The sequence below is a fragment of the Phascolarctos cinereus genome, unplaced genomic scaffold (genome assembly GCF_003287225.1).
Source record: "Phascolarctos cinereus isolate Bilbo 61053 unplaced genomic scaffold, phaCin_HiC Scaffold_2;HRSCAF=192, whole genome shotgun sequence".
In the NCBI taxonomy this organism is placed as follows: domain Eukaryota; kingdom Metazoa; phylum Chordata; class Mammalia; order Diprotodontia; family Phascolarctidae; genus Phascolarctos; species Phascolarctos cinereus.
In genome coordinates, this window is record NW_027555625.1 from 81,728,415 (window position 1) to 81,756,166 (window position 27,752).

Sequence of the window (27,752 nt, forward strand, 5' to 3'; positions counted from 1 at the left end):
CCTTTCTTAAGGCACTTGAAACTTGAAATCTCCATTCTCTCCCCCCTACAAAACCCGTCCTATTAGGTATTTCAAGGGTATCTCTTCAGTTATATTCTAGTTTCAAAAATGACCGTTGTTAGGAACAGCAATAACAATGTTTTTTTGAACTCTGAAGTAGATCCCTCTTTCCCCAATTCTGTGCCCCCAGCACACCAAGCTCCTTACCAGTTATGGGAATCTCTGTGTACAAGCTTGGAGTGCAGTATAGCCTTTTAAGGTGGCCAATCAAGAAGGCATTTAACACAGAACTAGCTCATCCTTGCTGCTAAGTGATTCTCAGTGAAAACAATGACACACCCATGCTAATACCCACAGGTTACTTTCTGACTGTCAAGGGAGGCCGAAGGAAAGAATCATGTTTACTGTAAATAATAGACCCAGAAAGCTTTTAAAAACAAATCCAAATTTCTGGCTGGGTATCAGAAGACATTATTCTTTGTCCATTAAGAATCCTCTCCTACACAGTTTTCCGGAGAAGGATGAAATTCTTTGGGTCAGGTTAGAAACATTCATCATTGAAATCTCACCCCTAATAGAAAGAACAGAAGACACAATCCGCTGTAAGTCATCCCCCACCCCCATTGAATGTGCTCAGCATATGAGTAATATAACATGTGGGATCAACCAATACAGCTAAAGAACAAATACCCAGAGTGTAAGGAGGTCAAAAAGGGGGAAAAATGGCATTTTGCAAATAGCAAGTCTGGTGGAGGGTGGGGTGTCTTCTGGAGTTAAAGTAAATGAATGAACATAACCTAGAAAAAGAATGATGGCAAAGCACAGGGGCATTCTGTCTTCCCTGTCTGCCTTGGGGTACAAGTCCCCCATCTTCCAAAGGAGATCTTCATGAAGATCTTCTCCCTGACTTCATTTTAGATTCTTGACCTCAGGAAGAAAGTAACAATTAAGCTAAGCCTCCTAGGATACTTTAAATGAGTAGAGGCACAGATAACTAATCTCTCTCTCTCTCTCTCTCTCTCTCTCTCTCTCTCTCTCTCTCTCTCTCTCTCTCTCTCTCTCTCTCTCTCTCTTTCTCTCTCTCCCCCCAACCCATCCCTCTGTTTCTTCCTCTGTTTCTCCCTCTGTCTCTGTCTGTTTTCTTCTCCTTTCTCTTCATGTAGGTTATCTCTCCTCCATTGCTTTCCCAATCTGCCAGTGAAGAATGTGTATTTATTTCATTTTAGGGCTAGGAACTAGATTTGGGATTTGATAGATATAGTAATCTCCCAGGAGGAAAATCCCTTTACCAATGTAGGCCAATCAGCACCTTTTCTGCAATTATAGTTTTAGGGAATTGTCTGGGGCCACTGAGAAACTGAGTGAGTCACACAGGGTCACACTGTCAGTAATTGTCACAGATGAGACTTGAATTTAGGTCTTCCTGGTTTCAAGGTCAGCTCTCTAGCCATTATTCTACATTACATCTCTAATTCTAAATAAAATTAAATCTTTTTTTTTTTACTCTAGATCTGTGATTCCTTTGTAAGTATTGGCCTGATCCCAGTGTGGAAACAACTTCCATCAAAGTAGCAACTCCTCTGTCACTTGAGAGTCTTAGAGACTGGTCTGGGGCACTGAGGGGCTTTGCTCATAATCACACAGCCAGCAAGTCAGCACTTGAACACGTGTCTTCTTGACTTTCACTGGTCCCTTTGGCACTACTTATTCTTGAGTCTTAAATACTAAGAGTCAGTTACATTCAGGGAAAGACATTTGCATTTGTCAGCACCTGGAACCACTGGATGTATTTCTGGACAAATAGAGGAGGATCCTTCTTAGGAGGCTTCTGACAGAGCTCCCCGGCCAAGCTCCCTGTCCATGTTTCCTGCAGTTACAAATTTTGGGGCATATTATCTGGAGTGCTCTGTCAATATGTATTATCATTTAATTTCTTTCACAATCACTGTCTGGCCAAGAAATGAAGGATTTTTATTTAGATTTGACTCATTTCCTTCTCTAATCTGAAATCATTGAACAAGGTCAAATTGAGGGCATTAAATTCTCTGGAAAGAGAATTCACAATGATTCTACAATTGGCTCACTGGGTGTGACTGTAACCCTTTAGCATTATATCTCCCTTGGTCTTTTCCAAAATAAATTCAACATGGGTTGTGCTGATCAAAACTCTTTATGTCTGCATTTTTTTCACATTTTTTTCACATAGGCAGTTTCCAGGCTCATTTGCTTTTTTTTTTTGAGATGGGTGGGGCTATTTCTTTAGATGCCTAATTTTGAAGTTGTCATAGCTCGTCCTGTCTAAACATTGGGCTGTGTATACAGGTAGGCAGAAGATTAATCTTATGCTGGGACAATTAGGTACTTTTAAAAAAATGTGTCTACACTTTCACATATCATTACATAGCATCATGTTACAAAAATGTAAAGATAAGAGTTTCCTCACCCAAAGGGCTTCTAAAATGTTAAAAGAATAGAAAAGATGCATTTAATATTTATGTAACAAATGCATCAGTTGAGCTCCAGCCCCTAACACAAAGGCTTGGACTCACCTTGGGAGTCTCATTCAAAAATAATCTCTGTAGCTCATTTGGCCTAGCAAACATCAGAATTCAGCTTGTTTTGGCACCACTTACCTCCCTCTGCCCTGCTGAGTTTCCCTAGGAATGTCACAATTTGGCTCCTTTTTCTCCCCAAAAATGCTCTTGGCTCTCTTCTGCTAACATTCAAGCTAACAAGATGTCAGATATAAAAGGTTTTAATTAACCCAACAAAAAAATACAGCCTAAACTACTTCTTCAACAGGAAAACACTCCTCCCAATTCCTCAGAGCATCAAACAATCCTCAGTTTTGGTGGATCCCCTCCCTTCTAAAGGATCCCAAGTCTCTTCAGGACTCACAGGACCACAGAAGGGATAGGTACAGGTGGGTTCTTGGTAAGTACATATGTACATACATACACACACACATACACACACATATATGCAATGTATATATGTACATATCTGTATATATTATAGTTTTAAGCAATTAACACTTAAAACTGTATTAATGCTTGGCTGATCCCATATACATATATACATGTATGTATGTTCAAGGCTAAAATTAATTTTGTGATATACACACATGCATATATACATACAAGCACATAACACATGTATATATACACACATTACAATGCACACATACCGATGTATATACACATACACATGCATACACACATGCATATACACACGCACATGTGTGTGCACACACATATACACATATACACTACACATGCACATATGTATATATACATACATATGCACATACATATGCACACATGCATGCATATACATATACGAAACACATACACATGCATATATACACATACGTTACAATGTACATACATATATACATAAACATGCACACAGTGCATATACATATACACATGCATGCATATACACATGATACACATACAATGCATATATACACATACGTTACAATGCAATGCACATGCACACACATACATTTATGTATACGCATACACATACACATGCACATATATGTACACATGCATATATACACATATGCACATGCACACAATATACATATACATATACATATACATATACATATACATATACATATACATATACATATACATATACATATACATATACATATACATATACATATACATATACATATACATATACATATACACATACACATACACATACATATACATACACATACACATACACATACACATACACATACACATACACATACACATACACATACACATACACATACATATATTTTCCTTTGAGCCTCATACATACTGAGCAAAGTTTAAATTTGGCTACTTGGCCTTCCAAACACTATGCTGTCAGCTGCCACCCCACCTTTCCAACCTAATTTCATATTAATCCCCTACTCTCCTTGTTCCCTACTGACAAACTAGATCTGCTTTCTGACCTTGCCTCTCCTTTGCTTGCCATTTCATGCCGAGAATGTCTTCCTCTTCTCACCCTTCTTGATTACTGAATTTTTACTCATTCTCCCTCTAAAATAAAGCTCAAACCTCCTCCTCGAAGACTTCTTGGATGCACTGACTGTCCAAAGTGACCTCCCCTTTCCTGTAGCACTCTGTTTTGGTCTTTCACACACTTACCATATAGAATTTGTGCTCTGGCTTTCTGATTGGTATTTTATGTCCCTACTAGACTCTAAGGTCCATGAAGGTAGGGATAACATCTTATCTAAACTTTCTATCCCAGCTCACCAGCCAGCACCTACCAGTGTTCATGATAAGGCAGGTGCTTAATAAATGCTTTTTTTTTACGTTATAATACTTTAAAAACTATAATTCGGGTAACATTTTGATCTTGAACAGATTTTTAGGGCTCATGTTAGCTCAATAGAACATAGTGCTAATGCAAACCCAAAGAGCCAACTGGATCCTAGATTGCATTAGTAAAAGCGTGACATCTAGGGGCAGCTAGGTGGCACAGTGGATAAAACTCCAGACTTGGAATCAGGAGGACCTGAGTTCAAATGCAGCTTCAGATACTTGACACTTACTAGCCATGTGACCCTGGGCAAGTCACTTACCCCCGATTGCCCCACCAAAAAAAAAAAAAGAAAAAGAAAAGAAAGGTATGGTATCCAGAAGAAAGAAATTGCTACTTTGTAACAATGAGAGTATAGCACACTCTACTCTAGGCAAACCACATCTGTAGTGTTATGTTCCATTCTGTGGGCCATATTTTAAACCAAGCATTGACAAACTGGAGCGAGGTAGAGGGCAAACAGGATGACCAGGGGTCTGGAAACCATATCACATAAAGAACATTTAGAGGAACAGAAAAGAGAAGCCTTAGGGAAGGTATGACGGCTGTCTTCTCATATTAAAAGGGTTGTTTTGTGGATGAAAGATTACATTGGTTCTGTGTCATTCCAGAACTAGGGCCAAAAGGTGAAAGAAGGAGATGATATTTGGCTCGATATAAAGAAGAAACTTTCTAACAATTCAAACTGTCCAAGAATGGAATGTACTGTTTTATGAGTTAAGTTTCCTGCCACTGGGAGTGTTCGTGGAGAGGATGGATGGCCATTTGACCCAGATGTCAGAGGAAGGATTCCTGCACAGCTCAAATACCACCTCCCCCACAGGCCAAACTTTTCACCTAGACAGCCTTAGAGGTCCCTTCCAATTCATACCCTCTACAATGATTTGTCGTTGGCACATCATTCACTTGCATGCGAGTTACACTTTGAGTTGCTTGAAAGTGGTTTCATCACCTACTGGACCCAATGGACTCTTTCTGGCTCTAATTCTATGATTCTGTGAAAGATTTTCCAGGAATCTCATTTTGTCTATTTTTTTTAAAAGAAAGATAATACAATACAATTCCATTTAGCAAACATTTATGAATGGAGTCACCGTACATGATTCCAACTCAGTAAGAATGATTGGTGCTACACACCTACCATTCATCAGTGCCTTCTAGTACGTTCCCTTTGTTAATTATTTCCTAGTTATTCTGTATATAGCTTGGTTGTACATATTTGTTTGCTTGTTGTCTTCTCCATTAGATCGTACTCTCAATCACACTTATTAATAACATTGCCTTTAAACTCAGTAAGCATTTATTAAGTACTTATTATTTATTGTTATGCCAGGCTCTGTGCTGGGTGCTGGGGATATAATGATAAAAACTAAATAGTTCTTATCTCAAGAGACTGGCCTTCTCCTGGGAAGATACATCAATCAATCAACATTTATTAAGCACCTACTATGTGCCGAGCACTGTGCTAAGTACTGCAGATACAAAAAGAGGGAAAAGACAGTTCCTGCCTTCAAGGAGCTCACAGTTTAACGGGGGACACAACATGAAGACAAATACATACAAAACAAACTACATATAGGATAAATAGGAAATAATTAAAAGGAGGGAATCACTGGGATTAGGAGGGGTTGGGGAAGGCTTCGTGTAGAAGGTGGGATTTTAGTTGGGATTTAAAGGAAGCCAAAGAGGTCAGCAGTCAGAGAGAAGCAGGTAGAACATTCGAGGCATGGAGGACAGACAGACAACATGCCCAGGGCTGAGAGATATACACAAGTAAGTAGGAATAAACCAATACAAAGTCATTTTCAGTGACAGAGAATTCGATCAACTTGGGATAGGGAGGAATCAGGAAAATCTTTGTGCAAGAGATGACACCTGGGCTAGAAAGTATCCAGGAACTCTAAGAGGTAAACTGAGATGATAATGCAGTGCAGACCTTCAGGAGCTCCTGTGCAGATACATGGAGGCAGGTGAGAGAATGTTGTGTAAGGGTAATAGCCCCTAACCAGGCCAGAGGAATAGAGAGGAAGAATACAGGGGGGGTGAAGGAAAGTAATCTAACTTCACTTCTCTCCCAGCTTCACTCCTGGCTCTATGGACTTTTTTAGTTTCTTCTCAGTAACCTTCTCCCCCTGGAGAGGCTTCCACCCCTGGAGCCCTCCCCTCTGATAGGAAGTTCCTGCCTGACACCACCAGACATTCTTAACTCTCAGTGCTTTTCCACCTCCTTCATAGTACTGTAGTCCTTCTTACAGTTATCTTCCTCTATTAGAATGTAATCTCCTTGAGGAGCTTTTCTTTCTTTTCTTTCCTTCTTCTTTTTTTTTTTGGCTTATATTTGTATACCCAGAATTTAGTACGTATTTCTGGCACATAATAATTATTTAATTAGTGCTACATCCATCCGTTCTTTCATCCACCTATCTATGTATCTATCTGCTTCGTATCTCTGTCTCTGTCTCTTTCTCTGTCTTTCTTTTGTTCTCTCTGTCTCTGTCTGTCTGTTTGTCTCTCCTCTATCTCTCTCTCTCTGTCTCTCTCATACACACACACACACACACACACACACACACACACACACGCTCACACACTAAGACTGGGAAGGTTGGCAAAAGCCAGATTTTAGAGGGCTTTAAATGCCAGACAAAGGAGTTTGTATTTATCCTAGAAGCGATAGGAACCCCTGAAGATTTTTTTCAGTAAGGCAGTGATATGGTCAGAGGCCTTAAAAATAATCACCTGTATGAAGAAAGTAATTAGGTCTACCCACATCAGTTAGGCTGTTTCCTGAATTATTATCCATTCTCTATGAATGGAGTCTGAGTTGTGGGGATTTTGCCATTTATAATGATTGCCTCTTTTTGTGTCCCCAGCACTTAGCACAGTGCTTGGCACATAGTAGGTACTTAATAAATGTTGATTGGTTGATGTTGTATCTTGCCAGGAGAGGGCAGAGATTATTTAGTTTTATCTTTATTTCCCCAGCACCCAGCACAGTATCTGGCACTTATACTGATTGTAAAAAGAACCAGATAACTCAAAGGAGACAAATGACCAAGCCAAGTCCCCAGGAAATATACTATTCAACCTGTTGGAACTGGACCCACATTTGATTGTAGTCATCTGGCCATTCTCCTTAAGTTTCATTGACGGAAACTACAGAAAGCAGAAAACAAATGATGTAAATACCTTTTAACAGAATTTCAAAGAGTGTCCTGACTTTTGCCAAGTGATAGAGTTACAAGGCCTCTCCTTGGAACACTCCTCTCTCAAAAGGGCAATTTTATTGCTTGGTTTCTTTTCCCAGCCCAGTCCTGCTCTCTTCAATGATTCCCCCATATTCCTTAAGTGTATTAAAATGTTGACTTCTCAGCATTCATCATCTTTACAGCCATGTTCCCCATTTTCCAGAGGCAACTTCTTCTATTACATTTGTCTTAGGAATGGTCTCATTACTTCCATAAGTTTACAAACTTTTATTGTTCCATTAGGAACACCCCATCCTTCACCCATTGGACAGTATCTAGTCAAAGGAATAAAATATGTTCATTCACTAGGGATCCACACATTCTTCCCAAAGCTGATCATATAAATAATAGAAATTCTCCAGAGGTCCTGGCCAGAGAATATCAATAAAAAATGAACTCAGATCTTCAGAAAGTGGTGGCAGCCTCTAGAAGAAAATTCCCTGACTAGTTTTCAGCCCATTAAGTCTGACAAGAAGGGGATTCTCCAGCAACATGCCCTTACCTTTTGTTTCACCATCTACATTTTGATTGACTAAGAACATTCACAGGATTCCTAACCGATTAAGTGTCTTTTGGATTGAAGTCAATCCTGTCTGGAAGTGAGGAAACTACATATAGAAGCAAATTACCTGTATGAATGAATCCTTGGGAAAATATGTATAATGTGGAGACCAGCCTAAAACTTGGTTTCATTTCAGGCCTAGAAGTTTCTACAAATGCTCATCCTGTCCTTCAAGGGAGGAAATTTCTCCGAGGGCGAGGGTGTGTGGTGTTTCTAGACATGAATAGATCTTGACTTTCTGATAATCACAATGACAACTGATTTTTCTATAGAGCTTTAAAGTTGGCAAAATACTTCACAAAGATTATCACCTTTGAGCCTCATAATCATCTTGTTGGGCACATACTATAGATGATGTTGTACCCATTTTATAGATGAAAAAATTGGGGCTCAGAAAAGTTAAGCTTAAGACCATATAACTAGCCAGATATGTTTTTTGAACCCAGATCATCCTGATTCTAAATCCAGGACTCTATCCACCGCACTACCAGTTGTTATCTTCAGAAATGATCAATATGAACCATGGAGACATTTTTGATTCTTGAGTACCCAGGACAGCAGCCAACAAAATTGAGTGCCCCTCTCTTCCCATACTTACAGAAGGGCTGTGCTCTCACAGGAAGGTCAGAAAACCACACAAGACAAGAGCATTAAATACTTCTTTCATTTCTCTCTCTCACCTCAAAGCATTAGTTGTAATTCAGGGTGGGGGGGGCAGGAACACAAGTGGCCTTTCCCTTGTCTCTCAGTGTTATGAAAGGTATAACTCAGCAACAATTGAGGAACACTTAAGACCTACCTTTGTCCAGTCGTAAGTCCCGGTGATGATAGATGTTCTCTGGTGTTTTGTCCAGATTCATCTTAAATGATTTAAGAGAACTGGATATTCACCTTGTCCAGTGGGAGATGATTCCATTGTCTAGACCTAGGAGGTGATATAGTTTTAGAGTTTAGCCCACATGTATCTTTAAAAAATAATTTGGTTCATAACTCTTTAGCCTCAGAAAGTAAACTCAATACCCAAAATGATTGTGCCTTTAGCAAATGAACTTGCTGTTACTAAATCATCATCGGTTAAGAGGGAGGACTCGCTTCTAGGCAGAGTTTCAGAGCTCAGCAGGACCATATAAAATTAGGAAGCCAAAACGCAGGTAGTGCATTTGACTATTTGTATAACTTGATTTGATGCCTCAAAGTTTTGGGTTTTTTTTTTCTAGAGGTAAGTATTCTCTACTCCACTCTCATCTCCTATCCTGCCACCCCCACCGCCATTGCTGACATGCTGTTACATCTACCAAACCTCCTCCTAATTCAGTTTCTTGGACATAGAATCAGGAAGACTCCAGTCCAAATCCAGCCTCAGACACTTATAAACTATATGACCCTCCTTGACAAGTTACTTAACCTCCAACTCAGTTTCCTCAACTGTGAAATTGGGATTATCATAGCACCTACCTTCCAGGGTTGTTGTGAGGATCAAATAAGATAATAGTTATATAAACTTAGCCCACTGCCTAGTATATAGTAAATGCTTAATAAATAATTGTTCCCTTCCCCCTCCCCTTTCTTCTTTTCTACCCCTTTTTCTGCTGGGCCCTGGACACGTGCGTAAATATCAAATGATATGTATAGCAAGTAGCATTCAATGTCAGAACTCAAACTTAGGACTTCTGACTTTCCAAGAGTACAAGATAAGTTGTATTGATCTTCTTATATGTTCTTATTCCCACATGTGCCCAATGGTATGCAACCATAATACAGTTAGTCTTCATTAGGACTGCAGTTTGTGGCTATGGGGCATTTTAATCAGTGATTCGGATAAAAGCACAGATGATAGGCTCTTCACCTTTCCCAATGACTCAAAGCTGGCAGGAATAGATAGATAGAATTAGGATGTAAAAGGATCTTGACAAGTGACAGTGGTTTCAATCTTAACTAGAAATAGATCCCTGCAGCTACATATTGACTTAGAAAACCACAAATTAACATTATCTATATTGTACTGTACTTTTATTTATTTTGTTAAATATTTCCCAATTATATTTTAGTCTGGTTCCTGATGTGTTCAGCAGTGACCTACACTTGACCACATGTTTGGCGTCTCAGCTCTAGATTATTGTGCCAAATCGGCTATTATACCAATAGGAACAAATATAGAGTTTTGCACTTTGGTACATACTCAGGCCCTTCTGCTCTCTTCCTTGCAAGATTATTCCTCATGAATGTGTGTGTTTTTGTTTTTGTTTTTGCTGTTTGCACTATCATAACCAAGAAAATTAGGAACAAATAATGTCCAAGCCCACTTAAGCAAAATTTGTGTGAACTTAAGAATATTGATCCCAATTTTTTTTTTTGGCTAGGCAATGGGGTTAAGTGACTTGCCCAAGGTCACACAGCTTGTGTTATGAGTCTGAGGCCAGATTTGAACTCAGGTCGTCTCGAATCCAGGACTGGTGCTCTAACCACTGTGACACCTAGCTGCCCCCTTGATCCCAATTTTTAAAAGGTTTTCTATAATATTTTAAGTTACACAATTGAGTTATGACATTCTTTCATGATATCTTGATTTTAATCATTTTGATCTCAAAACTGGTAATATTCCTTATTTAGTATTTTGTAACTAATTCCACAAATACAAGATAGAGAAGGCATAGACAGGAAGCTATTGTTATTGTTGTTGCTTGTCCTTCATTCTCATAGAGGACCATGACATCCGAAAGGTGAACTTGCAAGTGAATTGGATTTAAGTGAAGAGGTTTATGCAAAGTCACCAACATCACTAGTTCTTCTGAAAAGCATATAGGGATTTGGGGAGTTGTCAAGCTCGATAAGGAACAGGAGGTTGATGTGGCAGACAAAAGTGCTAATGCAATCTTGGGCTCCATTAGGAGGCCATAGCTTAGGGGAACAGGAAGGTGAGAATGCCACAGTATGCTGCCCTTGTCAGACCTCAGCTGTAGAAATCTGTTCAGGTCAGAACATGCTTTAAGCAGGACCTTGATAAGCTAGAGGGTGTCTGGAAGATGGCAACCAGCATGGTAACTGCCTTGGAATTCATGGCATATGAGGATTAGTTGGAAAAAAAAACTGGGCATATTTAGCCTGGTGAAAAGAAGGTTCAGGGGGAACATGATACCTATGTTCAAGTATTTGAATGGCTGTCATATAGAGTTCTGTCATCTGTTCTTTTTGCTCTTAGAGGGCAGATCGAGACTTAATGTCAAGAAAAATGTTCTGACCATTAAAATTGTCCAAAAATTAAATAGGAGCTTTCCTCATAAATTGGCGGTCTTCAAACATCAAGTATGTATTAATGGCTATTCCTTCATGTATAAGTTGGACTAAATGGTCAATTAAATCCCTTCCAATGCCCTAATTCGGTGATTATATGAACAGAATTTTTTCTTGCGCAGATGGTCCTCATAGAAATCATATTTAGCTTCTTTGCTTTATTAGTAGCATCTCTAACCCATTCCCTAACAATGTATTGGGATACTTGGGTTCGCCACAGAGATGTTCTTGCTATATCACAGACCTAGTACCGGGCAGACCGGTTCTATTTGCCAGTTCTTGGTGTGTGGTGTGAAATGTAGAAGAAGAAGGACAATGGTCACAACCATGGTGGAAAATGAAAGGAGGATGGTGGGTGTGTGTGTGTGTGTGTGTGTGTGTGTGTGTGTGTGTGTGTGTGAATAGATGACTGGATCAGTGCAAATCTATCCCCACTGTTGAGAAAACAATTCAGATCACATCTTTCTGAAAGTGTCAATGGCATCACTTCATTTTTGAAATGTATCAAAATCTCCCTCTTCCTTAAAAAACATTTTCTGGACCTTGTTGTTCCCTCAAGATCTTGCCCTGTAGATCTCTCTTCCATGACTAAACTCTTAGACAAGATTGTCTATGTTTGTTATTTTTATTTCTTCACTTCCCACTTACTTTTCAGTCCCTTGCAATCTGGTATCTGACCCCACCAGTCAGCTGACATGCTGTTTCCAAGGTTACTACTAGTCTTAACTGCTAAAAACCGATTTTCTTTTCTCAGGCTTCATTCTGCTTGAGCTCTCTGCCACTATAGACCTTGTCAACCCTGCCCCCTTTCCTTCTGACTACTCTCTCCTTTGAATTCCATGACACTGTTTCTCTCTCTGGCTTTCTCTCTGTCTCTGTCTTTCTGTCTCTGTCTGTCAGTCTGTCTGTCTGTCTCTATCTATGTCTCTCTCTGTCTCTGTCTCTCGCTATCTCTGTCTGTCTGTCTCTGTCTGTCTCTGTCTCTCTGTCTCTCTCTCTCTCTCTCTCTTCCACTTGTCACCTCCAGGCATTCTTTGCTAGATCATCATCTATGTACCACTTCCTACATATGGCTACTCCTCAGAGTTCTCTAATGGGCCTTCTTTTTTTCTTTACTTTCTCTCTAGTGATCTCATCAGTTTCATGGGTTCATATGATCTCAGGATCATAGATACAGAGATATGGGGACTTCCTAGGCTCCTTAGGCCAACTCCCTCCTTTCATAGAGGCAGAAAGTGAGGTCCAGGAAATATAAGTGATTTGTCCAAAGTCAGATCACATAGTTAAGCATCAGGAGCAGATTTTGAATCCAGGTCCTCTTGCCCCATGGTCAGCATTGTTTCCCACGTACCCATGCACATGACTCCCAAATCTATATGTAGGATCATGGATTTCTAGCTGGAAAAGAACTCAGAGATCATCTAAACCAACTCCCACATTCTACAAATGAGGAAATTGAAGCTTATAGGTATTAAGTGATTTGTCCAGCATCATCCAACATTTGAACTCGGGTCCTCTAATACAAATCCATAGAATCTGAGAATCAGAAGGAACTTTAACAGCCTTCCCATACATGAATATAGCACAACCACAGTCATATACTCAACAAGTAGTCATCCAGCCTGTTTGAAAACCTTTAAGGTGGAGCCACCATCCCTGCCTCTCAAAGTAGCCCTTTGCACCATTGGATAGCTCTGAGTTGTTCCCTGACATCAAGGCCAGATTGGTCTCCTTTCAAGTTCCATCCATTGTTTCTGATTCTGCCCTCTGAGGCCAAACAAAGCTAGTCTAACTCTTTATATGTCAGTACTTCATGTACATCAACATACCTCATGTGCTCCATGAGTCGTCTTTTCTCTGCTTTAAACATATCCATCGCCTTCAACTTATAGTCATAGGACTTGTATTCAATACCCTTTGCCAATCTGATTGCTGTTCTTTCGACATTCTCCAGCTTGTCAGGGTCCTTCTTAAAATGCACCTCTGGTTATTGAACACAATTATTTCAGAGGAGATCTGATGAGGGCAGAAAATGTCCGCCCCCAATTTCTCTGTTAAACTGCAGCCTCATATTACTGACTTCTTGCTATATATCAAACTCAACATATCCAAAATGAGCCCTTTCTATTTTCCATAAAACTATCCCTCCCCCAAAGTGCTCTTTTACTTAAAGGAGTCCCTGTCCTGCCAGTGACTCAGGTGGGAAATTTTGGAATTATCATTGATTCTTCCCTCTCTCACAAACCACATAGCCAATCACTGGCAGAGTGCCCAGTGGATAGTAGCTGTTTGCTTAATGGATGCTTGTGGACTTGATTTCAATCCCTCAGTCCTGCCACAGTATTTCTTACACTCCACCCCTTCTCTCTATTCACTTAGCCGCTTATATTAACTCAGGTCTCATCATGTCTTCCCTAGGCTATTGCAGTAGCTCACTAGTGGGTTTCTCCACTATCCAATCCGTACTCCACACAGCTTCCAAATATACTATCTTACCTTAGAGGTTATTCTAAGCCTTTTTATCACCTCTCCCCACCTCTCCTCTCCCTATCCCCTCAACCAAGGACCTCCCATCTCATTTCACCAAAACATTTTCTAGTTATGTTCAGCAGCACACAGCTTTATTGAGGTGAATTAAATTGAAAAGCAACCTTACCATCCTATGTGTTTGAGATTATGGGATATGGTTTCACTGGCAGATGGCAGCATGCTGTAATAGGTAGAAAGGACTTTGGACGTGGAATCATAAGACCTTGGTTTTAATCTTATCTCTTAACATTAACAATAATGATATCTAGCAACTATCTAGCACTTTAAGGTAAGCACTTTGCAAACATTTTGTTTTATTTTCACAACAACCCTGGGAGTCAGGTGCTATCATTACCACCATTTTATAGATGAGGAAACTGAGACTGAGTTAGTGACTTTATTAGATTAAGTGATTTGCCCAGAGTCACATACCTAGTAAGTGTCTGAGGTAGGATTTGAACTTGGCTCTTCTTGGCTCCAGGTGTAGCAATCTTTGTTATTTTGAACAATTGATGACTTCTCTGAACCTCTTTTTCTGTAGCTATAAAATGAGAGGTTCATCTAGATGCCCTACACCATTCTTTGGGGGAAGGGCCACTAGTGCACTTCAGTCTATCTTGTCAAGTTCACACATACATCACAGTATGGAAATAAATGGAACACACTCATCTAAGGATCTGAGATAATTGACCATTCTCCAAACCCCTTCCTGGCTCCCACCAGCACAGAGTGGGTGGTGGCTACTCCTGCTCACCATCAACCAGAATACCTTTGAAATGGGACTTGGTCTAGTCTACACAGCACCTCTTATGAGCTCATTTTTTCCCTGAAAAAATATTTCCTAACTTCAGGAGGAGGGATCCCCACTGGTTTAGCTAGTGGAAGTCAGGCTAAGCTTAGACTTTTACTGTGAATAATCCATGAGGTGAATAATTCATATGTGTCCAACCAAGAGCTGACTTTTTAAAAAATTAATTACTTCCCGGTGGGGTCAGGGAATGTAAATCTGAGAGTGAGTCAAAGCAGGAAGGTCCTTTCTGTCTGGTTAGTGATAGTTCTTTCAGGGTTAGCCTCCCATTCCCATCACCTGCTTACAGACATAAAACTTTCTGGTTTTGTTTCTATCCCCAGCACCTCATACAGTGCCTGGCACAAAGTAGGGTGTTTGATAAATGTTTATGATTGAATAACAACAACAACAGTTTATAGTTAACTAATTAATTTATCATTAATAATTAAGTAATAATATTGATTAATAATGGAACAATTACTATTCTTCACAATGATGATGATTCATATTTCTATAGCACTTAAAATTTTGCCAAGTGCTTCCCTTATGACAATGCTGTGAGTTGGGTAGTGCAAGATATTTTTTTTTTTTCAGAACAAGTTCCAAATTTGATGTATCATATCCTTCCAACAAAGGCTATTCTCCTGATTTTACAAATGAGGAAAATGAATCTGTAAGCCAGAGGACTTTAACCTAAAGGGTTCATGGAGAGATTTTAGAAGGTCTGTGAACGTGGATGGGAAAAAAAAATCACAACTTTATTTTCATTAACCTTTAACTGAAATTTGGTATTTCTTTCAGTTCTTTAAAAGAATTATTCTTATAAAGGACCCATAGACCTTACTAGGCTGTCAGAGGGGTCCACGACCCCAAAATGGTTCTGTCCGCCTGCTCTAATAAATTTGTATGATCATAAATCATGGATTCAGGCCTTGAATAACCTTGGAGGTCAGTTAGTCCAACAAGGGCCAAGCTGGAGCCAAATTTGTTTTTGGCTGATGGTTAAATTTCAGTGTGACAATTTACACTTCAGAAATGAGCAGACACTATAAATCAGGACCTGATTTATTGTTTTATTGTCTACACTCAAGAAAGTGATGGAGAAAATGGTAATAGTGCAGACTAAACCTAAAAGTGTGTTGTCATATAATTTTGGGGGGAGAGTCTGTTGTTAAACACTTACCAGCACACTCCTGAGTCCAATTCCGTCATTTTAGGGATGAAAAAGAGAAGGCCCAGGGAACTTAACCAATTGACCCAAAGGTTTATAGGTAGTCAATGGCAGAATTAGGATTTGAATCCAGGTCTTCTGACTCTCTAGATTATATTCTTTCTACTACACTAAAATGGAAGATTTGAACCCCATTCTCCTGACTCCAGGTCCTTCAGTCTTTCTCCTATGCCTCATTGCATTTTAAAGAGAATATATTAATTAAGCCTCCTCATTGTACATTTTACGTGTGAGGAAACTGAGGCCCAAGAGGTATGTGCCTTGTTTGTGGTCACATGACAGCAAAGCTAAGACCAGATTCCAGGTTTCTTGATTTTTTGCCCAGTACTCTTTCCCACAGTCCAGGGGTAGAGAACCTATGGCTTCGAGGGCAGGTGTGGCCCTCTAGGTCCACACCTGACCTTGAATTCAGTCAAAGGGTCATGTGAGGACAGAGGCCCACACCTGGCCTCAAAGCCACAGGTTCTGCACCCAGCCCTGAGCCATATCCTAGCTCCAAGTAGGCCCCTTGGGTCCACACAGATTCCTCCACAGGGTGACAGATGCTCAGTGAGCTTCCATTTCTCCACAGCCTCTTAGCATCTGTAAATCATGCCTCTTCTCTGTCCTCTTTCCTTCCCTCTTAGCCAGATGCTTAATTTCTATGTGGTTTGGTGATAAATCACAGGGCTGATTTGACATGGAGATCTATGGCTCATTGTCCTAACTTCAGTCTTTGCTGTTTCATTCTTTCCCCAATCTGGTACAGATGTGCTCTATTTAACAAAGGCTGCAAGAAATCATTTTAATAGGTAGTCTCTTTTAGGAAGAAAACATACCCTGGAGCTGTCTCCTGCAAGGGCCCAGTTTAAGCAAGCCCAAGCCTGGTAAACTGAGCAATGATCCTTTGGCCCCAAGCATGGGATGTTTAATTTAGATGGGAATTTAGACTTTTAAGTCTTCCAGTCTATGGCTGTCTCCCTCCCCTCCCTTGTCAATTCAATAAATATTTATTAAGGGCCTGCCATGTAAAAGTCACTCTGCTAGAAGCTCAGAATAAACCTAGTCCCTGCCCTCAAGGAGCTTTATAAGTAAAGCCAAATCTACATGCCAGTCAATCAACAAGTAGTTATTAAGTGCTTATGACATGCCAAGCACTGGCATAGAAAGAGAATCCCTACCCTCCTGGAGGCCACTTTGTGTGTTCATCCAAGATATGTACAGTATAAATGAGGGGTGATCTCTGAGGAAAGGTGCTTGTATTGGAAGGGGACCAGAAAAGGCCTCCAGTTGAAGATGAGATTTAAGATGAGGCTTAAAAGAAACCAGAAAAATTTATGGGGAAGTTTTTAACCATCAGATCCAGAAAACTGAGTCACCAAAACAGCAAAACCAAAGGAAATCTCCAGGAATCAGGAGGAGAAAGACAAAGGACCAGGAGACCTTTGAAGTTGGGTTTAGATAAGAAACATGATTGTAACTGTGGGAATGATGGGTTTGGGACCTGGGCCCCAGAAAGGAAAAACCCTGGACTTTCCAGCATGGCCAAATCTCTAGCGTTCACCTGAGGCTATAATCCTCCCCTCCATTGTCTTGCCTCCCTATGGTTCCAGGCCACTTCCCGCCCTCGGTCCTATCTAGGCTCCATTTCCCTGGAATTATATTACCTCATAGACTACTTGGCCACTCCTAGATCCCTCCCACAGTCTTTCTGTATATAGGGTCCATCTTATCTCCATTAAGATGCTCAGATTCCTCAAATCCAGCCAAGGCTCAGATTCTTATGATCTAGCCACTGCTCAGATTCTTATAATCTAGCCACTGCTTACTCATGTTTAGACTCCTTAAAAGTCTGCCCAACATGACGATGTTCTAATAAACTTTGTCTCTGGCTGAAAGAAAGCTTGGATCGAATTCTTTTAGTCCCACGTTGTGATATTGGGGTCCCAGGACTCCTGAACCCCTGAACCACATCAGAAGGGTTGCCTAGGCATAGGTGTGCACAAGGATTTCATTGTCTTTAACCAAAGAAAATGAATTCACTTTCGTGGTTTTCCCCCCTTCTTCTGTGAGGGTTAAGCATTATCTTGCTTTTTAAAAAATTTCTGTCGTAGGACTCAACTTTTTTTTTTCCATTTCAGAACAAATGCCTTATAAATATTGAAGTGTCATGCCCTTCCAACACAGAAAAATAGGAAGAAAATCAAGTGACCCTGAGTCTCTGGGTTAAATCTACTCCCCGCCCTTTCATGGTGACAAAGGTAAGTATGTGTTGCAAGAAAAAGTGATCTCTCCCTGGGCTATGAGCCAGGAATTAAAAATCATATCCCCATACCCAAAGAATCTGCAATGAATATCCCCCTTCTAGTTACCAACCTAGTCATAGGCTTCCCCCCTCCTCTGTATTTCTTCTTCCTTCAGCCCTCCTGTTTCCTTTTATCCCCCTCAGGCTTTCTTCTTCCTTTCCCTCACTTTCATTTCTTTTCTTCTTCCTACTCTTTTTTTTCCTTCTTCCTTTCCTTCTTCCTCTCACCCTCGCTTCTCTTCTCCCATCCCTTCTAACTCATCCCCCAGTTTTTCTGCTCCCTTTTGTTGGTTTTGGCAGGAAAATATTCAGGCAAGGTCTTTGATTTTGAAAGAAAATCAGAATAGCCTCTCACATAAACCACAGAAATGTTGAGCTCCATTACCTGAAACTCTGTGGATAATTGTTGGGTGGGGCTCTCCTCAGAAAGCAATTTTCATCTCTCCCTGTGAGTTAAAGCCAAAAAAAAAAAGTGTTATTGTAGCAGCCCATTTCCTGAGCTGATACAAAAGCTGAAACAGCCCCTGAACTAAAATAAATTATCCCCTCCCCTGTAGCAGCTTGACCAGGGGCCTCAACTTGGGGCGGTAGAAGAAGCAACAAGTATGAATCAGCAGCCAGTGACTCCAGCAGAGAAAACATGCACTTTGGACAGACTAATTCACACAAGATCATAGATTTAGAGCTACAAGGAACCTTCAAGGTCATCTAGTACCACCCCCTCATTTTACAGTTTAGGGAAACTGAGGCACAGAGACTTATTGAAGTTGCACTGGTCTAAGTGAATTTGAGCCCTGATTCCAAATCCAGTATTCTTTCCCCCCATACTTCATGTGGCAGGAAACAAAAAAATGTGGCTAATATGGTGAGGCAGTCATGTTAAGGACATTGGGAAGCCATGATTTACTAATTTAGATCTCATCCCTCATTTTCTCTGGGGGCTCAGAGCCTGCCTCTCCTACTAGCCAGTGCCAAACTGGGATGGGCTTGGTTTCCAGTTTGATGTACCCTGCCCGGTTACCTCGAGTTCCAAACCTAAAGAATCAAAGATAATTCAGATGTTCATATTACGAAATACTCAATTTAAAGGCGACTGCTTATCTAGTTAAAATAACCAAAAAAAAAGGATTCAAACTATTTACAACAGCGTAAATGATGTAAACTTTCTCCAGTCTGGACACTTTCAATTCCAGACTTGTTTCAGTAGCAACTCTTAGCCCAGTATCTGCATCATTGTGCTTATGGTTAAGAGGACCTGAGAATAATTAGTCCAGGCTCTGATATTCGGTAGTTGTATAAACTTATATAAATCATTTAACTTCTCTGAAATTCAGTTTTCTTATCTGTAAAAAGGGGATAATGATTCTTACATTACTTATCTCAAAGTATTTCTGTAAGGAAAGTATTGTACATTTTAAAACACTATTATGAGAAACATTGTCCTAGGTCACTCCCCTACTCAAAGAGCCTTAATGGCTCCCTATTGTTTCTCAATATAAATTTCTCAGCATTTAAAGATTTTAGTAGGCATGCTTTATCCTACCTTACCTGACTTTGTTTATATTATTCCTCTTTGATACTCTTTCAGTCAATCAAAACATTCTACTTGCTGTCCACTGCGCCTGGAATTGGGCAGCTGAGTGGTTCAGTGGATAGAGCACCAGGCCTGAAGTCAGGAAAGCTCATCTTTCCAACTTGAATTCCGGCCTCTGACACTTACTGTGTGTTCCTGGGCAAGACACTTAACCCTGTTTGCCTCTGTTTCCTCACCTGTAAAATGAGCTGGAGAAGGCAATGTCAAACCACTCCAGTGTCTTTACCAAGAAAATCCCAAATGGGGTCACAGAGAGTCAGACATGCCTAAAATGCCTAACAATAAAAATGCCTAGAATGTAATTCTCTCTTCTCCCCCACCTCTTAGAATTCTTAGCTTCTTTCAAGATTAGACTCAAGGTCCTTCTATAGAAAACTGTTCCTGATCCATTGTATTATAATGGATAACATGTTGAACTCGAGGTCAGCAAATTCTTGGTTGCAATCACGCTTCAGAAAACGTTTAAACAATTTAATCTCTCTGAGTCTCAGAAAGGATAAATTTTAACCCCATCTATAAAATGGGAATAATTCCTATAGTATTTACTGCACAGAGTTTTTGTAAGGACCAAATGGGTTTACATATAAATATATAGCATATTACAATATATTATATTTATACATAAATAGTATATGTTATATCTATATATTAATATAAAATATGTTTTTATATTATAAAATAATGTATTTCTATGTGAATGTATAGTATATAAATATATATTTAACATATTTATCTATCATTTCTATTACATAAATAAATAACATAATACAACATATATGTATATAATGCTTTGCAAAACTTAGAGCACTGTATAAATGCTAGTTGTTATTATTAAGCCTTAGTAGTTGGTGCCCTCTCTTCAAACTATCTGGTATTTACTTGTCTATGCACATGATGCATCCCTTCAGCAAATGTAAGCTTTTTGAGGTCAGGGACTAATTTCTTTTTTTCATTTTGACTTTGCCTCTCCAATTCTGAGTATACTACTTGGCATGTATTTGAATGGAATTGTTAAAGGCAGTGCATTTTAAGGAAAAAAAAAACACTGAATATAAAATTAAAGCACCTGATTTCCTATCCTGGCTCTCTCTTATTCACTATCAATCAATCAACATTTATTAAGCACTTACTATGTGCCAGGCACTGTGCTAAGCACTGGAGATACCAAAAGATATGTCCCTACCGTTAAGGAGCTTATAAACGAAAATGGGAAACAATACATAAATAGTATATACAAAACAAGCTCTATGATGGATAAACAGGAAATAAGTAACAGAGGGAAAGCAATGGGATTAAGAGGGGCTGGGAAAGTCTTTCTGTAGAAGGTGGGATTTTAATTGGGACTTAAAAGAAACCAGAGAGTTTAGCAGTCAGAGCAGAGGAGGGAGAGCATTCCAGGCATAAGGAACAGCCAGAGAAAATGCCTGGAGCAGAGAGATGGAGTCTTGTTCATGGAAGAGCAAGAAGGATGTCACTGGATGAAAGACTCATGTGTGTGGGGGAGGAGGGGTACCTATTTAATATAGCTCACAGAGTTGGAAGGGACTTAAGAGACCATTTGGTCCAGTCAATCTATACCTGACACAAGACTCTGTTCTACAGCATACCCCATATGTAATATGCAGTCCTCCAGTATTTGCTCAAAAGCCTCCAATTACTTCTCAGGCAGCCCATTCTAATTTTGGATAGCACTGATTGTTAGGAATTTCTTTTTCTTTAAATCAAGGCTAAATCTACATCTTTGCAACCTGCAGCCAGCATCATTATTTTTCTCTTCTGGAGCAAGTAGAACAATTTCTTAAGGCCTTCACATTGTTGCTGTTCAGTCATGTCCAACTCTTCATGACCCCATTTGGGGTTTTCTGGGCAAAGATACTGGAGTGCTTTACCATTTCCTCTTCCAGCTCATTTTACAGATGAGGAAACTGAAGCAAATAGGGTGAAGTAGGACTTGCCCAAGATCACACAGATAGTAAGTGTCTGAAGCTGGATTTGAACTCTGGTCTTCCTGACTCCAGTCCCCAGGCTCTATCCACTACACCACCTAGCTGCCCCATTCTTTCATGAAAAGCCCTTCAAATGTTCAAAAACAGCTATTGTCATCCTCCTAAGCCCTCTCTTATCTAGATTAAACATCCTCCATTCGTTCATCCAATTCTTAGTCATAGATCATACATTTATAACTGGAAAAGATTTTAGAGGTCATCTGGTCCAATCCCTTCATTTTAGAAATGGTTAAAATGAGACTCACAGAGGTTAAATGACCTGCCCAATATGCTTAAATGCCTTAGCATCTCTAAATTCATAAATGAAAAATTAATTGAATTTCAATAAGACATAGTAATTACACAATGGCAGGAGATTTCAATGACCTCTTAGTTTTGGACAAATCTAACAGAAAGATTTTTTTTTAACAGGAAAATCTAAAATTGAACAAATTGCTGGAGAAAGTAGAGATAAAGACTTATGCATCTTCTAAATGGGACTGCTAAAGAATATAAATATTTCTTAGTACCACATGGAACTTTTACAAAATTGACAATGTATTAAGATTACAGAGATATTGCAAACAAATGTGAATAGGCAGAATTATTAAGCACATTCTTTACACACCATAATGCAATAAAAATAGTAATCAGTTCAGGGAGCACAAACAAAATACTCAGACTCAAATGGAAATTTAACAGGGAAATCCTAAATAATGAGTGAGTCAAAAAATAAATCATAGAATCAATTAATTATTAATTATGTGAAAGAAAAAAAGAAGGGAAGGGATAATATGACGGGTGGGGCTGTCAGCAAGAAAAGAGTAGAGCAAAGTGTGAATGGGGCCAGTCTGATAAAGTGAACCTTATAAGATATTCCCCAATCAGATCAGCAGTATCTCAAAGCAGGAGGTCTGGAGCTGAAAAGGTTAAGTTCTCAGGGTATAGTCTCTGGTTCAGGTGGCAAGATGGTTGGCGATCAGATGTCCAGGGAATGACTGTTGACTCATAGGGAGTGTGCAGTCAACTAAAACCCGAGATCATGTGCAGATAAGCTCTTACTTAGCCATATTCTCCCCATCTTGTGCTTATGGCATTGAGGTTTTTCACACAAGTGTAAGCCTCAGCATAACCACTATTAAATTCCATCTTATTAGATCCATCCCTACATTAAAGCCTGTTGAGACCTTTTTGGATCGTGATTCTATTATCCGATGGACCAGCTTTGTACCATATGTAGACTCAATATTCTCAGCTATAAAAATTAGGGCATTAGGCAAGAATAGGAGCTCTAAAATCCCTTCTAATTCTATATGATTTTATAAATGTTGTTGTTGGTTTTTCATTTTCAAAGAGGTGGAGAGTGTGATGAAGGTACCTATTTCAAGGGCATGGTTTTGAAATACTGAAGCCAGGAACAGGAGTCAGGAAGGGAATGAAGATTGCCCAGGGCCCCTCCATAAAATCATTGCCTCTAGAGGAACTCACAAAGGGGAGCAGGGGTACAGGCATTAGAAATGGATATTCCAGATTGAGAAGCCACGGAGGTAGGTGGATACTCTAGGGAGAAGAGGCCCCAAATGTTAAGAGAAGTTCCAGCTTACTGTTAGTAAACTTAGAGTGTGATCTGTTTGGTTTATTACTAGATAAGATGGTGAAGGAGCCGTGGCATTCTGGGTCTGGGTTGGGCTAGTTCTGGTGACCGCTCACCAGGAATTGGGAGTTGGCAGCTTTGTTTTCATTGGGTAGACAAAAAGAATGAGAAACATCTTTTTTATGATACTTGGTCACATTTGAAATACTTAGGATGAGCCTGAGCTAATACATCACAAGTTAGGTCATGTTAGCCTGCATGCCATTCATCATTTTTTTATTACTGTGTTATGGAAAGTCTTGTTTTATTCCATAAATTAAAAATTAATAAACAAATTATTACAGAAGACGAAGGAAGCAGAGAAATTCTTCAAAGAACTTGATAAGATTCTCCAAACTAAGTCACTATTTACTTGATGATTTTAATGAGAAAGGGAGTATAGGAGTGGATAGGAAAAAACAGTAGAAAATATGGTTTCAGATTAAGAAATGAAAGTGATCAAAAGCTTGTAACTTAACTATGTGCATAAAGATCCTTGACTAGTTTGAGTAAATAACAAAGTAAATACCAATTAGATGAAAGGATAAAGATGAGACAAAGACACCCAGTTAAATTAGCCATTGGTTCGTTCCCACCCCACCCTTCAAATTAGCAATATGTAAAAATAAAGATATTAACTTTATCATTACTTCTTAGAGATAGTAACTCATGTAAAACAGTTAAACTGTAATACTGTAAAATAAGGTACAAAGAGCCAAGAAATTATCTTAATCAGAAAACACTTGATTTCTAAGATTACTAATAATAGGTGATGTTAACAATAGTTAGCATATTGCATTGAAGTCTGCAAAGTGCTGTACAAAGATTATTTCATTTGATCCTTGCAACAACCCTGAGAAATAGATGGATGAGAAAACCGAGACAGACAGAAGTTAAGTGACTTGCCTGGGATCACATGGCAAGTTAGTGTATAAGACTGGATTTGATCCCAAGTCTTCCCTACAACAGGACCAAGAAGTGCTCTATCCACTGGGCTACCTAACTGCTTACTTTATTTACTATTTATAACCTTTCAGAATCTGATTCCAACCTATCTTTCCAGACTTATTATAGACTACTGTCCTTCACACACTCTAAAGTCCTGGCCAAGTGGCTCTCCTTGATGGTCTTCACACATGACATTCTATCTCTGTACCTTTGTACTAGCCTTTCCTCATGTCTGGAGTTCATCCTTGACTTACTTCTGCCTCTTAAAATACCTGGTTTTCCTCAGAGCTCAGCTCAAAAGCCACCTTCTGCATGGGGCTTTTCCTGATCTCAGATGCTAGTACCTTTCTCTCCAAAATTATCTTGTATGCATTCATGTGTGTGTGTGTGTGTGTGTGTGTGTGTGTGTGTGTGTGTGTAAATGCTGTCTTCTCTGATGGAATATAAATCCCTTCAGGAATATCTCTAAGATTTTTTGACTTTTGTTTTTGCCTTTATATCATACCATGGTGACTGGCACAGAGTATGTGCTTACTAAATACTCAATGATTGATTGTTAATTGATTAATTGGTCTCTTTGCCAGTGGGAAAGAGATGAAAGCCAAGGGCAGAATCAGTTTAATGTACAAACTTATTTACAAAATATTACGAAGGAAGGTGAGGTAAGGCTATGAGCAACCTCATTACCAATCAGCAAGGAAAAGAAATTAACCTGAAGAGGATTTGGTATTAGATCCAGTTAACCCAGATCATACCAATAACTGTAATAAAGGACATTGGAAAGAAGACATAAAAAAAACCCCACCAAGTAGAAGAGATCTGACAGCATTTCTGGAGCAATGCATTATCAACACTGAGTCTTATAAAATGTCCACATTTGGATTCGACTACTTCAGAATCTGATTACTAGATGAGGAAGCAGCAGCATTGAAGAAATACAAAGGTAGGTGATTAGTGAATAGATCAAGGCACCTAGGATCAGAAAGACTTGGGTTCAAATTCTACCTCAGACATTTACTAGCTCAGACCCCAAACCAGGTCAGAAACTTGCAGATCTTAAACCAGGAAAGCAGAAAGTAGATTTTGCCCTAGATCAGACCACTTTGGGAATACTAAAAGCTTGCAGGTCCCCAGTCTCTAAGATCCTAGAACAATAATAATCCAGCCTCTTACTAGACACTTACTAGCTTTATGACCCTTAGCTTATCTGTATCTCAGTTTTCTCATCTCTAAAATAGAAATAATAATAACACCGACCTCAAAGAGTTGATAAGAATCAGATGAGATAATATAAATAGCTTTATAAACCTCCAATTGCAATATGAATGTTACCTTTTATTATTTTTAATGGAAGTATACTTTTTTTTTAAATTTTATTTTTCAGTTCTGAATTTCCTCCCTCCTGCCCTTTCATCACCCATTAGGCAGGAAATATGATATCCATTATACATATGAAGTCATGCAAGACATATTTCCACATTAGCTATTATTATGATGAAATCATACCCTTCTACTGAGAAGTTTCACTGCTATGCATAGATACCAAGGAGGTATAGGATAGAAAGTTCCAATATATAACAAAATATTTATAGCAGCATTTTGTAGGAGTGTGCATGTTTGTGTGTGTGTAAAAAACAGAAATACTTGCTGGCTGTGTGACCCTGGGCAAGTCACCAAAAAACAAAAAAAAAAAACAGAAACAAAGTAAATACATGTTCATCATTTGGGGACTGAATCAACAAATTGTGAAATGTGAATATAAAGGAGTATTTCTGAGTTATAAACAATTGCAAATATGAAGAATATAGGGAGAGATAAGAGCCAAGATGGTAGAGAATGAGAAAGAAGTACAGCCAAACTCTAGTCCACAGTTCCACCAAACAGATCTGGAAAAGTCACTATACCAAATCCTGTTCAAGAGACCTAAGACAAAAACCACAGTGACCTATTTTACTAGCCCAAATATGCGTTGAATTCCAATGCAGGGAGAAGCTGCACACCAATGCGAGAAGTCCCAAATCCAGTACAGGGTGATCTAAACTTGGGGAAAGCGCAGGGATCGATACCAACTGGCAGCTCTGTTGTTTGCCAGCCAGCTCTGAGTTACAGACTCAGAACTGATTCGAGGGGGCTGAAGCCTAGGAGGGGCGTCCCAGACAAGGGGTGGCTATAGGCCCTACATCGTGTACTAACCAAGGAGCAAGTAAATTAAATTGGATATGAATTAAAACTAAATTTAAATGTGTGAAATAGAATATAATGATTCCATGAGTCAAAAAGAAATATTAAAACAAGGCTGAAAAAACTTACTGAAAAATGTAGAAGAAAAAGTAATATGTCTCATAGCAGAAGCAACTGACCTGGAAAACAGATCAAAGAGATGAGTCATTGGACTACCGGAAAGCTATGACCACAGAAAGAGCCCAGACATCACCTTTCAGCAAATCATGAAACAGAACTGTCCAGACCTCTTAGAACCATAGGGCAAAGTGGAAATAGAAAGAAACTGCCACTCATTTCCTGAAAGAAATCACCAAATAAAAACTCCCAGAAACATAATAGCCAAAATCTAGAGGTTCCAGGGGTGGCAGAGAGACAGGAAGAACGGTGGAAATTCCTCCTATGATCAGGGTGCACCAAAAAATCTGTTCAAACAAGGAGGAAGGGGTGGGAGGAGAAGTTCACACCTGTACCTCACTGAGCTGCTCAGAGCATGGAAGAATGTACACACACACACACTTGGGTACAGAAAGACATTTTATTCAATGAGGAAACAAGAGGGAAAAGGGAGAGGGGAATCAGAGGGAGAACGGATTAAGGGAAGGATTAATCCTATGAAAAATAGACTCTAAGAACGTACAAAAATATTCAGAACTCTCTTTGAGTGGCAAAGAACGAGAAACTGAGGTGATGTGCTTCAGTTAGAGAACAAATGAACTAGTTACGTTACACAACTATGATGCAATACCATTGTAATGCAAGAAGGGAAGGAGAGAGAGGAAAGAAGGAAGGAAGGAAGGAAGGAAAGGAAGGATGGAAGGATAGAGGGAAAGAAAGAAGGAAAGAAGGAGAATACTGTGCAATTATGATGAACAAGCCTGGCCCTGAAGAAGAGCTGTTAGAATGCACCCCCTCTCTTTCCTTGCAGACATGAGTGTCTATGGAAGTGAAACACAGTATATACCTTCAGATTTTATAAATATGCTGGTTAGCTTTGCTTCGCTGCTTTTCTTTTTCTTTCTCTTTTAGCTTGTGTTATAAGGCATGACTCTCTAGGTGGGATAAGGAGAGGACTATATTGGGAAATGAAGATGATAGGAAA

The 27,752-nt window shown here is 39.4% G+C and overlaps 1 long non-coding RNA gene across 1 annotated transcript in view; it reads right to left on the reverse strand.

The window, feature by feature from the left end:
- LOC110193266 (uncharacterized) overlaps window positions 1-27,752 on the reverse strand; it is a 48,419-nt gene that overhangs the window by 11,942 nt on the left and 8,725 nt on the right. The window contains exons 2-3 of the long non-coding RNA XR_013484306.1: window positions 18,656-18,716; window positions 8,945-9,070 (exon numbers count right to left, since the gene is read on the reverse strand). This is a non-coding gene — a long non-coding RNA (uncharacterized LOC110193266). The remainder of the gene's footprint in view (window positions 1-8,944; window positions 9,071-18,655; window positions 18,717-27,752) is intronic.